The sequence below is a fragment of the Culex pipiens genome, chromosome 2, assembly GCF_016801865.2.
Source record: "Culex pipiens pallens isolate TS chromosome 2, TS_CPP_V2, whole genome shotgun sequence".
NCBI classification, from domain to species: domain Eukaryota; kingdom Metazoa; phylum Arthropoda; class Insecta; order Diptera; family Culicidae; genus Culex; species Culex pipiens.
In genome coordinates this window covers 50,587,769-50,601,477 of record NC_068938.1, presented here as the reverse complement: position 1 = coordinate 50,601,477, position 13,709 = coordinate 50,587,769, and the positions used below count along the sequence as shown (strand labels likewise).

At 39.4% G+C, this 13,709-nt stretch overlaps 1 pseudogene; it reads left to right on the top strand.

The window, feature by feature from the left end:
- The first annotated feature begins 8,097 nt into the window (after nucleotides 1–8,097).
- LOC120423648 (histone H3.1-like) lies at nucleotides 8,098–8,690 on the top strand (annotated as a pseudogene).
- The last annotated feature ends 5,019 nt before the right edge of the window (nucleotides 8,691–13,709 follow it).

Here is a 13,709-nt window from a genome sequence, read left to right as displayed (position 1 = left end):
ATCACATGCTTTTATGAGTTATATGGTTTTGCAAAAATAAATTGTGACTTTTATATTCTTTCATGCGTGACAGAGGTTTTAGAAAATTGTTGAAATTGTTGACAAAAAAATCTAAAAGTTTTCTCTTATTTTGAACATGCCCAGTTCATTGCAGTTCAAGCAGCTTAAAGACATTTGAGCAGTTCTCTACGAAATCGGTATTTTTTCTTCAGTTTTAATTTTTGTATTTTTAATCCGGCTGAAACTTTTTTGATGCCTTCGGTATGCCCAAAGAAGCCATTTTGCATCATTAGTTTGTCCATATAATTTTCCATACAAATTTCGCAGCTGTCCATACAAAAATGATGTATGAAAATTCAAAAATCTGTATCTTTTGAAGGAATTTTTTGATCGATTTGGTGTCTTCGGCAAAGTTGTAGGTATGGATACGGACTACACTGGAAAAAAATGATACACGGTAAAAAAAATTTGGTGATTTTTTTATTTAACTTTTTATCACTAAAATTTGATTTGCAAAAAAACGCTATTTTTAATTTTTTTTATTTTTTTATATGTTTTAGAGGACATAAAATGCCAACTTTTCAGAAATTTCCAGGTTGTGCAAAAAATCATTGACCGAGTTATGAATTTTTTAATCAATACTTATTTTTTCAAAAAATCGAAATATTGGTCGCAAAATTTTTTCAACTCTATTTTTCGATGTAAAATCAAATTTGCAATCAAAAAGTACTTTAGTAAAATTTGGATAAAGTGCACCGTTTTTAAGTAAAATCGATTTTCGAAATACAAAAAAAATCGAATGACCGAAATCCTAGAGAACTGCTCATTTTTGTAGCATTTTTATGCATTTTCATGAACAGTACATGAAAAACATTTTAAAAAATATTTATCTGAAATTTAATTCTGTTGATTGAATTTGAATAATGAATTGTATCGAACATTTGAAATTTGCACAAACAAAGCGGGTAATATAAGGGTGATAGGCCTGATTTCAAGGGATTAATGTACAGCAGTTCCATATGAAAGTTAAAGAAAAAATTAAGTGCTTCGATTTGGCTCAAAATTTGTCTGTGGATTCCTTGGCCAAAATAATTAGACCCGTATTTTTTTTTGTCTGGCCGTTAGGGTGGCCTACGCCGTGTTAGGGTGATCCAAAAAATGGAAATTTTCGTCCATTTTCACAAAAACCAATTTTTTTTCAAAAAATCAACCGATTTTAGCTGTCTTGGGCGAAAATGAAAGATTATAAGTTTGACTTCCAAGAAAAAATAATGTGGAGTTTCAAAAATCTAGCCTAACATTTGAAAAAATCTTATAAAAACATCGAATGCCGTTTTGACTATGTCTTGACCAAAGAGCCTATATCTGAATATATTTTTAACGGATTCCTCGGACAATTTTACATAACATATCAAAAATTAGGCGTGGTTCATTAACAGGATTTAGAGATATGACTTTAAAAAATATATAATCCGGGGTTTTCGACGCGCCGCGACGAGAAATTGATGAAATCGGCAAAAAATCTACTTTTTTCACTAAAACTGCGATAACTCAAAAATTTCAGCGATGACCTATACATACATGTTAGGGTACCAAAAGATGCGTATTTCAATTTTGTTCAATTTTGGTACCCCAACATGTATAGGCCATCGCTGAAATTTTCGAGTTATCGCAGTTTTAGTGAGAAAAGTTGATTTTTTGCCGTTTGATCGTCAATTTCCCGTTTTTGCCTGCGGCGCGTCGAAAACCCCGGATTTTATTTTCAAAAAATCATATCCCTGAATCCTGTTAATGAACCTCGCCCAATTTTTGATAAAAAATGTCCGAGGAAACCGTTAAAAATATATTCAGATATACACGGCAAAGAAACCGATGGTAAAATCGCATGCAAAAGCATGCACATCACCTTCGTCAAAATAAACACTTAATATTACACACTGCATGTACAATTTTTGCAAACACAAAAAAAAATTGCAACCGACGGGATTCAAACCCAGCACCAACAGTAAGGACTGGCGCCTTAGCCCTCTCGGCCGTCAGACCGAAAAGCTGTATATATCAGCTTGACATTTCGGTCAAGTAGGTTTCCCATACTAATGTGCTACATGTTTCAGGGCGTAAAATTACATAAAATTGCATAAAATAATGCAATATTTTTTTACACCCGGCACTTTTACATGCAGCTGGATTACTACTTTTTTAGCTGTGTAGGCTCTTTGGTCCAGACACCGTCAAAACGGTATTTGATGTCTTCATAAAGCTTTTTCAAATGTTAGGCTAGATTTTTGAAACTCCACATTATTTTTTCTTGGAAGTCAAACTTATCATCTTTCATTTGCGCCCAAGACAGCTAAAATCGGTTGAAATGGAGCGAAGTTATGATTGTTTGAAAAAAGTGGCCAAACAAAAAAATACGGGTCTAATTATTTTGGTCAAGGAACCCCCAGAAAAAATGTGAGCTAAATCGAAGCACTGTAAATAAATAAAACCAGAGTTTTTGCACCCAGACATCACTCACATTTTTTTAAAAACTAAATAAAAACTAAAATAAAAATTGAACTAGTTATTATAGGGTATTTTAACCATTAGTGGACCCCCTAGTCGAAGCACATTTTTCACAAATTTTCAATATTTTAAGCAATTTTTCATAACCCTTTGTACAAAACAATGAAAACTGAAGTATTTCGAACAATTCTGACTATTTGTTTCATCAGTTATTTGTTTTTGAGCAGAAAAATAGCCAATTGAAAAAAAAAGTTTTTTTTTGCCTGTTGTGGACCCCCTTTTCCTATAGTGGACCCGGGTCCATAATCCAATTGTGGACCCGGGTCCACTATAGGCAAACTGTTATTTTTATACCAAATTTAACCGATATTTGATGTTTTGATGCATGGTGTAGGTCTAATGATAGATATAATGAATAAAAGATGGATTTTGCTCACTTTTCATCATAAACAAATATTTTTTGTTAACAAATTTGGCTTTAAACAACAAAAAACCAAACAGACATTTAAACACATTTATTTCCGAAAAAGATCAGAGAAAACGTCTCAAAAACCACTGTAAACATAAAAATAATTTAAAAAAAGTCATCAAGATTACTACATACTACATTTTTCCATATTAATTACATAAATGGTTGACCGATACTAAACAATAGAATTGTTTAAAGTTGCTGATAAAACCACGCATGTTTATTGGTAAAAAATGTTTTGTTATTGATTTATTATTATAAAATATCATTTCAAACTGCAATTATGGTGCTTCAGTTAAGTACAATTAACTATAGTTTTGATTAATTATAAATTCTTACGGCTTCAGCATTATTGGTACTTTTAACATGTAAACAGCTATATTTATACTCATAATTGAAAAAATATGCGTTTAGGTTGATAACAACAAGCATTTATTGTATGTTTTAGAGAAACTTTTGCTTGAATACACAGTTTTCATCATTTTTGAAGGTTTAATTAACAGGGGTCCACTTTTAGAAAAGTTTGGATTTTCGTTGTCCTATATTGGACCCCAAAAATTTTTGCTAGAAAATTGCATATCTTCGCTTTATTTTAGTATATTTCCTTAAACTTACATTACTTCGACTTGCTGAAGTTAAATAATCTGTCAAAAAATGATTAGATGGTAAATTCAATCATAAAATATAAATGCAGTTTTGTTGTGCAAATGCTAGTGGCCATGGCTGATTTCAGATGTCGAACTCAAAACACTTATTTTGGTGAAAAGGACAATTCAATGTCAGTCAACATTGTTCTAAATGATGCTGAACATGCCAAATAAAAGATTTGTAGACAACAACACGCTTGAAATTGTGATTTTATTGAATTTTCCATTAAAAACCCTTCAGAGGGTCCACTATAGGAAAGGGGTCCACTAATGGATAACGTACCCTAAATAATGATGCCAATCGTTGATTGATTCAAACTGGATACAACCATCAGAACCAAAGCAACTGATCAACCCATAATCGATACAGTGCATGTGCAAAGTGCACACAGCACTTCTGAAAGTAGTAGCCCACCAATATCAACTTTTCCATCAGTCACGGTAATCCACCATAACCATCACCCTGCGTACCGGGCAGCCTTTATGTAGATTAAAAGTAAGATTTAAGGTTATGTCACCTGTTTTCGTCAGTTATTTATTTTGTGCTTATTTTCAATATTTTGCTTTCGAGTTATTTCCAAGTAACTAAACGCTATCAAAAACCTCAAATCCGTCCAAAAATGGCTCCATTTCCCGTATTTGACCATATACGCCACATCGGACCACACCAACCTGTCACCTTCTCTGTCAGCAACGCGCTCAAACCCGGTCAACAACCGCAGCCCTCCCCCAGCCTGAGAAATGTGCCAATAATTAAACATTGCGAAACAACACAGTCAACCCGGTGCATGTTTCATTCAATTATGCGACGACGATCTGGACTGAATCTCGAGCGTGGTCCAAAAGTGCGTTTGCGGCCGGGCCGAAAACGGGTCCAGTTTGGCGCACTGGCCTTAGTGACCAAGTCCCCTCGGGCCGGCGTGGACCTGTGCGAGAGCGAGCAACCGCAAGTGGTCCAGTTTTAAGCAGAGAGGGGGTCCGAAAGATGGAAAAGAGATGATTTTTTTTTTGGTTTGTTTGTTAGCTTGTTAAGGAGAAAGAGAGGTGCTGGAGCGATTTTGCACTTGTTTGGATTTTTCAAAGGCAGTAAGAATGTAAAAATTAAAAAAATATTTATAATGTTATAATGAAAAAGTGTAAAAGTGAAAAAGTTTAAATACACTAAGAAAGAAAGATTTACCCTACCTTTTTTGTAAAAATCAAGCTTTTTTCTGACACAACATCAGTCAAGAAATTTGTTCGTGATCCAATACAAGTTTTTGGAGGAGATGGATAGAACTAAATTCAAATGTTAGATATGCATTCTGGGTCAAAATAACTCAAATACTTAAATATTAAGTTGTTTTTTCTGTTAAATTTAGATCACTTGGAATTACTAATATTCTTCGTAAATAATTACAGTCTAGTTTTTATAACACTTTAAAAAGAATGAAATTTTCGAAATTGTTAAACACTCAAAGAAATAAAAATATCTAAATGTTACACCCAGAACTGGGCATCGGCACACGAGAGGATAAAGAGCACGATTCGGTAGTAAAATGATACTGTGTGCGAACGGAGAGAATAAATCCCAAAATCACCGAGAGTACTTTACTCATGGGTTGATTTTCAAAAAAAGTTCATCTATCAAAAAAAAAGTATCGGTACCGAAACTCGACCCAAGATCTTCGGCATATTGAACCGTGCCTTTGCCGTATGGGCCACCATCGTTTGGTGACTAAGTGGCGGTCATTTGTCCATATAAGCCACTCAATAGGATGAACTGTTTCAATGAACGAATGAACACGCGAGAGGTCTTTACTCTCGCAAAATAGTACTTTACTCACGTTTTTTTTTTTTTTTTTTTTTTTTGTGAGGACTATCCCCTCGTTCTTTAACTTTGGGTGTACATCATAAATGATGTAACACTTTTACACGTTATATTTTTTCTTAAATTTAAATGCAATTTTATGTAATTTTGCAACCAATCGTACAAAGCAAATAAAGTAGTATTCTAGCTGCGTAGATAAACGATTTTTTGCCGATTTTTTAATAATTTTTATTACAAAGACCAAATTTCCCAAATGTCGTATTTTTTTCTATTTTTAGATTTTTTTATTTGTTTAGGGGACCAAAACCCGAAACTTTTGAGCCAAAATAAAATATCGTCAAAAACGTTGCCACCGAGTTATGAATTTTTGAAAAATAGTGATTTTTGAAAAAAAATCAAATTTTATACATAATTTGTTTTACCTCATTTTTTATGTAAAATTGAATTTACAATCGAAAAATACTTTACAGATTTTTTGATAAGGGGCCCCGTTTTCAAGATATAGCCACCAAAAATTTTATATCAGCGAAATATTTTCAGTTTTGACATAGGACTATGTCTCTACTTACTATATTGGGGGGCCAGTTCAGAAATTCGATCCAAACCGTCACAAGCGTGCGAAAAAAATTGACATATTTCAAACGCTTATATCTTTTCCCCCAATCGATTAATCCAGAAGATTCAATCACCAGTCGAAAGGGGAAGACTTAAGCTATCGTTTTATTACATAATAACTTTGACTAAACATAGTTTAAGCGCTTAAAACATGCAATCAAAATGAGTCATTTTTCAGTTCAAATCGGGCAGATGACCAATCAGAGCGAGCGTATGCATTCGAGGCCGCGCCCCTTTTGTGCCGTTCTCCGGCTGTGCCGCTATATAAGCAGAAAATTTCGCAAAAGCAAGTCACTTTAGAACGAGCACTCGAACTGTGCACGTCAGGCCGGCGCGGAGCAGCAGCAGCACAGCAGCCGGAAAAAGGAGGAAGCAGCAGTCAACATGAGGATAAAGAAGCTGTGGACGTTCGAACAGGCCTAATCGGGCTCGCGCGGGAGCAACAATCGAGCAGCAGCAAAAGGTGGAAGAGCGTCGTGGAGGAGAACGAGGATGACCTCGCGAACCGGGTTCAGTCGTAATCAAACGGCCCTTTTCAGGGCCAATAAATCAATCACGAAAGAATTTGTCTCTATAATTTCATGCACGCTCATTTCTGAATTATCAATTTTTCTGAAACTCAAATACATTTTGAAGGTACCGTAATCGGGGGTGACATTGGGTTTGGGGGTGAGATGAGGTCATACAAATTTCTGCATTTTTGTATGACACAATCTCACCCCCAAACCTAATGTCACCCCCGATGACAGTACTTTGAAAAACACTTCAAAGCGGTTCACCAAAATATGACTGAAAATGACAGCCGAGTTTCTAAACTATTTGCGCCGAAAAATGAGATTGAGTTGCTATCGATTAATTAAAAAGGTCAGAAAAGGATAGAATATTTGCTTAGAATTGAAGGATAACTCTTTCGTGATAAATTAGTGGCCCTTAAAAGGGCCGTTTATGTTTGGACGATTCACCACACTGCGGCGATAATCGTCGTTTTGCCGGTCATTTTACTCGTTCCTATCCGCAACTGATGCGGCCTTGTTTGCTTCTGCGACTGCAGCTGGCCCTCCGCCGACCCGAGGAAAGATTCTGGTTGGATGGCTGGATGGTTCTGCTGCTTCTGCTGTTGGTCTTCTTCTTCTCCTTCTGCTGCTTCCTCCGCGATGGACTGATGCGGTCTTCTCGAGTGCTCGATCCAAAATGACTCGCGGGTGCGAGGTTTGGCTGCTTTTATGTCGGCAGAATAGGAGAACGGGACAAAAGGGGCGCGGTCTCAAATGCATACGCGCAAAAAAAGTTTATGCGTTGGAGACCGCGCCCCTTTTGAGCCGCTTGCCATATCCAAATCGATTTAAGCAACCAAACATCGCCCGCGCGTGTCATTTTGGAACGAGCACTCGAGAGGTCCACATCGGACCGGCGTGGAAGGTGCAGCAGCAGCAGCAAAAGGAGAAAGAAGCAGACCATCCGCCGGCCACCGAAAAACGGATCGTCGCGGGTTATTAAGAAGAACATCGCGGCCTGGCCAAGCAGTTAAATGTCATCCGGAAGGCGTTCACCCGACGCAAAGGAACCGGTGCAACGAGTTTGCTGAAGCTGGCAAAAACCCGGAAGGCCGCTGGTGCCGTGTAGAGGACAAAGGCCACGGCGTCTCCAATGTAATAGAAGGCTATCAAAACTGCGGCCAAGAAGCTCGAAGACCCCGAAGCCGAAGAAGACCGCCCCGGCTCAGAATGCTGCTGCCGCCAAGAAAAGTCAAACTAAACAGTCCTTTTCAGGACTACCAAATCATTCACGAAAGAGTTACATCTTCAATCATGAAAGAGGGACTTATTAAACATTGGCTTAATAGTTTTACTATAGAAACAATTGAATCTTTTAATACGTTTTCAAAATGTAGTGATTTTGCTTGCAAAATGAGTCAAGTACCGTCATCAGGGGTGACATTGGGTCTGGGGGGTGAGATTGGGTCATACAAAAAAGCCGAAATTTGTATGACCCAATCTCACCCCCCAGACCCAATGTCACCCCTGATGACGGTACCTAATTTGAGGGGAAAATCATCCAAGCAACGCGACTGGTGTCGGTCGCGAAAAGGAGGGGAAGTAGAGGGCCAAAATCATATATAACAAAGCGCGCCAGAGCTCAGACCATCATTCTGACTGTAACATTCGACGGAGTAACATCGCATCGGAGGCTGATTAAGGACCATGGCTTGCACGAAGCAAATAGCTCGCAAGTCCACCGGGGGAAAATCACCGCGGAAGCAGTTGGCCATGAAGGCGCCGGCCACCGGAGGAGACGGATCTGCGGTTCCAGAGTTCGGCCGTGATGGCGCTGTAGGAGACATGCGAGGCGTATCTGGTGGGGCTGTTCGAGGACACGAATCTGTGCGCGATCCACGCCAAACGTGTCACGATCATGCCCAAGGACATCCAACTAGCTCGTCGCATTCGTGACGAGCGCTTCTGAAAGGATTACATCTCATCAAATTCTAGTCGGTTGAAAGAGTTGCCCTCATCCCCGTCCCTCGTCCGAGGCCCGGGACGAGGCAGCGAACTGCAATAATTTGAATTTAAATTTCAGGAACAAATTTTGGTCTTCGGGGGGCGACGGAATGCACAGCTTTCTGAGGCTGCTCTCGCCCCCAACCCCTCTGCCCTCCCCCCCCTCCCTCCATTCTGCTCTTAACATTCTTACTAAAATCGTTCTTCTCTTTCCTTCCTCTCTTTTGAATGGGTGTTCAGTCCAATTAGGGTTCGGCACGGGTCTTGGTCGGTCCTAAGGGTTTGAAAGTTCTGTTGGGTTGGGGAGTTAGGCTCTAAGAGCAAGAGACCAGACCAGATTTAAAACTAACTAAGCAAGCAAGCTAGGCAAAAGTAACAAATCTGGGAAGATCTCTTGTTCTTAGGCTTAGCTCCCTCAGCGTTCGCCAGTCTGTCGTGTTCGGGGGTTCAGCTCCCTCAGCGTTTGAAATTCGGTTGTGCGTCTTGAAGGGTCGTCCAAAAGCGCAAATTCAAAAGCAAGTTGGTAGAGTAGTCGTCCATAAACGTTTGGGTGGGTTGAAAGTGGTCTAAGGATGTTGTCAACTTGGGATTGCAAGTTGTCTATAAATGGTTTCCTCCCGGGTTGCAAGTTGTCTAAGGATTTTGTCGCCTTGGGTTTGTAAGTTGTCTATAAATGCTTTCTTCCAGTGTTGTAAGTCGTCCAAGGCGTTTGTTTTCTTGGGATGCCAGGGCGTAGAACTTTATAACGATTCATAACTTAATCTTCTTTTCAGAAATTCAATAATCTTCAACTTTTCTTTCAGAGATTTGGTCCTTTTTAGGACCACCCAAAACAATCACGAAAGAGTTATTCTTGATCAATTCTAAACCTTTAATCCTAAAACCATTCTTTTCAGATAACCAAACAATATGGTCCTTTTCAGGACCACCAAAATCAATCACGAAAGAGTTAGTCTTGTTCAATCTAAACCTAATAGCCTCTATACAGGGTAGCAATCCAAAATTTCGCAAAGCGAAATGATACGCCGTGATTCACCTTCCTCTCTCGACAAATTTCTCCTCTTTTTGGGACACGCTGGTTGGTTGAACAAACGTTTCCCAATCAGTCAATCGAGGGACGTGAGATTGATGTATCTAAAATCACCCCCACTCCACCTCATAATTTTCGTATCGTCGACGGGGCAAAAAGCGAATAAGGAAGTATAGGAGAACGGGTGCAAAGAGGCGGGGCATACGTCCCCGACCTAAATCAACAAAAAGCGGCTCGGTCAGTCAACATCGTACAGACGGAGCAACTTCTTCACTGGACTGGACGCGGCAAAGGAAGCGACAAGCAGAAGGGAGAAAAGAAGCGACAATGGAAGCCGGGCCAGTCGAAGCAAATCAGGCGGAAATCCAACACAGCTCTGTGCGCTGTTTAGAGGAAGCCTTTTTGACATCAATTCCGTCGGTTACCGTTTGGTGGTTCTTAAGACGTTATCAATACTGGCCGTTTCTGACCCGCAGACGGCAGATTGAGCGCAGCTGTGGTTGCAAGTAGGAGGAAGGCAGCAAATTGAAATAAACGGCCCTTTTCAGGGCCACCAAATTCATCACGAAAGAGTTATCTCATTCATTTCTTAAAATGCAAACGCTAATTGCACGCATGTGTAAGTCATTTACTATTTTGTGAGAGTTTTCTCACATTTGATTCTTAGAAAAAACTGACCTTTCAAGGCCTACCTGAGACGCTCATTAATCAGATCGAAATTTGTTGTGGAGCAAAGAAAACCTTTACAGAAAGTTTAGAATGAATGAGGCTAATGTATCACAAATACATTGGCCGTAGGAACGGCAAAACAAGAAGAGTCTTGCGTGCTTCTCGCCAGCCAATTTGGAAACATGCAGTCTGGGTTAAAATTCGTGATTTGATGAAAACAATCACCTTTGGGCCAATGATCCAAATTGTATAGAAAATTGTGTGTACACATTAGCCTGTCCCATTTTGAGGTCATGTCGAGGAATTTCAGGTGCTCACTTCTTAAATGATAGATTATGATGTTAGGAACAATGTTTTCTTAGACAAGATTTACTGAAAAATGTCACTTTTTTGAACAAATTTTCTAAAATCGCTTGGAATCAATACAAAAACTGATTCGATCTGGTGAGTATTATCTTCAAACGATAGGTTTTTGTCCATAGATTAAGATGCACTATCAATATTGGACCAAAATCTAAGTTTTTGGACTCTCCCAGGCGGATTTATGTCGAAAAAATCGCATTTTTTTGAAACTTTTTTCAGAAATGCTCATTTAATTTAGGGTAGCCTATTTTTCCCAGTAAAACCAATACATGCAGCTTGTAGGAAATTTCATGGCGAACATTTTTCCCTCTGAGAAAATGCAATTTCGACACTCCAGAGCCGAGATATTTGAGTTTTAGTGAGGAAAAATGTGCCAATTTTCAAAATTTCTCAGAATTCAGAAGCAAGGCCTACTAATTACCCGATGTTGCAAGCATGTGTCGCAAAGGTCAGGGTATGCTTTCTTATAGTAATTTTGGCCGCTGAATCCGAATCTGAAATCAAAATTCGTGTAAACAGTGATGTTATGTAACTACACCCTTTTGGAATGTTATTTGCGTGATAAAATCGCTGCCATTCAAATTGCTTGCAAGTTCGATCATACTTTTTTCGGTTTTCGTAAATACCACTTTGATTCAGCGATTTTCCACTCTCCATATCAAAAAGATTTGTTTTGTATGGAAATTGGGGAGGAGGGGGTCAGCGATTAAAAAAAAAGTGTCCACGTGGTTTATGGATAGTCCCTAAGCCACCACCAAATAACAATATGCGATTTTTCGAATTGCTTAAGATAATCAAAAAGTAAAAAACATTTAACAGATCTGTAAGTAAAAAATCAATCAAAGTGGAACGAAAACCGAGAAAAGTATGACCGAACTTGCAAGCAATTTGAATGGCAGCGATTTAATTACGCAAATAACATTCCAAAAGGGTGTAGCTACAAAACATCACTGTTTACACGAAATTTGATTTCAGATTCGGATTCAGCGGCCAAAATTACTATAAGAAAGCATACCCTGACCTTTGCGACACATGCTTGCAACATCGGGTAATTAGTAGGCCTTGCTTCTGAATTCTGAGAAATTTTGAAAATTGGCACTTTTTTCCTCACTAAAACTCAAATATCTCGGCTCTGGAGTGTCGAAATTGCATTTTCTCAGAGGGAAAAATGTTCGCCATGAAATTTCCTATAAGCTGCATGTATTGGTTTTACTAGGAAAAATAGGCTACCCTAAATTAAATGAGCATTTCTGAAAAAAGTTTCAAAAAAATGCGATTTTCTCGACATAAATCCGCCTGGGAGAGTCCAAAAACTTAGATTTTGGTCCAATATTGATAGTGCATCTTAATCTATGGACAAAAACCTATCGTTTGAAGATAATACTCACCAGATCGAATCAGTTTTTGTATTGATTCCAAGCGATTTTAGAAAATTTGTTCAAAAAAGTGACATTTTTCAGTAAATCGACTAGGGGGTGCGAGAAAGTATTTTATTATTTTTTCTTGTCTAAGAAAACATTGTTCCTAACATCATAATCTATCATTTAAGAAGTGAGCACCTGAAATTCCTCGACATGACCTCAAAATGGGACAGGCTAGTACACATGCTAAGTAGATTGAGGTTAAATTTTGTACCGTTTAAACAAATGGTGCGCTAGTGTGCGTGAAATAGTTAAAGTAAGTTTTCCGCAAAATTTTAAATTTAAAATAGGTTGCTAGTTCTGGATGAGGGCCTTGAAAAGGGTCGTCAATTTTGTAGAATCGGTTAAAATTCAGGCCAACTCATTTCTGAGTTGGTTGGTTTGGTTGAGATTGAGACTCTTTCGTGATTGATTTATTGGCCCTGAAAAGGGCCGTTTAATTTGGTCTGATCTGGGCACCCTCTTCGGCCAAGGGTTTCAATCCACTTATGACGTCATCCCGTCTTCCTGCGACTGTCCGGACCGAGAGCGGAATTTGAATTTCCTCCTGCTGCTAGCCTTCCACCAACCAAAGAACAGATTTCCTGTGCTACTGGTTCTTTCCGCTGGTTGTCCTCTTCTTCTCCTTCTGCTGTGGCTTTTGCTGCTTCCTCCGCGATGGCTGCTTCCTCCTCCGATGAGGCCTCCTCGAGTGCTCGATCCAAAATGACTCGCGAGTGCGAGGTTTGGCTGCTTATATGTCGGCAGAATAGGAGAACGGAACAAAAGGGGCGCGGTCTCAAACGCATACGCGCAAAAAAAGTTTATGCGTTGGAGACCACTCCCCTTTTGCGCCGCTTGCCATACCCAAATCTATTTAACCACCAAAACCTCGCACACGCGAGTCATTACGGCACGAGCACTCGAGAAGGCCACTTCGGGACGGCACGGAGGAAACCGCAGCAGCCACAGCAGAGGGGAGCAGAAACCAGCAGAGGAACGGCCAGCAGCAGGAGAGGAATCCGTTCTCGGACCGGCAAAAAGCCAGCAACGGGAGGAAATTCAAATTTCGATCTCGGTCCCGCGTAGGAAGGCCAGCAGCAATAGCCGAAAGAAGAATCATCAGCAGAAGGAGGAAATCAAAATCCGTGCTCTGGCCGGGGGAAGGCATGCCGGCTGATGCTGCAGTTGAGGAGCAAGCATGATGAAGACGGCGGAAGTCGCCAGTCGCCGACTCGTCGGTTTTAAAATTAAACGGCCCTTTTCAGGGCCACAAAATTATCACGAAAGAGTAATCTTCATTCTGGGTATACAATTCTGTGTGTGTGTGTGTGTGTGTGTGTGTGTGTGTGTGTGTGTGTGTGTGTGTGTGTGTGTTTATCCAATCATGAATTTTCAAATATCCATCTCCAATTATCCAACCATTTTGGACCACATTTTGCTGACCAACAAACTGAATTGCTAAAGGCGAATAATTTTGGAGCCTCAAGATCAAATTCATTGCGTCAGCGAGAAACATTCTGCTAGAAGCCTTAAAATTAAGTTTAAATCTTGTTAAACCTATTTTGCAAATCCGATCATGATTTTTTGCTACTTCACGCTGATCGATTGAAATGAGCTTCCCATCTTGGGATGTAGCATTCAAGTACCTAGTAGCACCATTTTTGGCGCTTCATAACCCTACTGAACTGCGGCTAGACAAG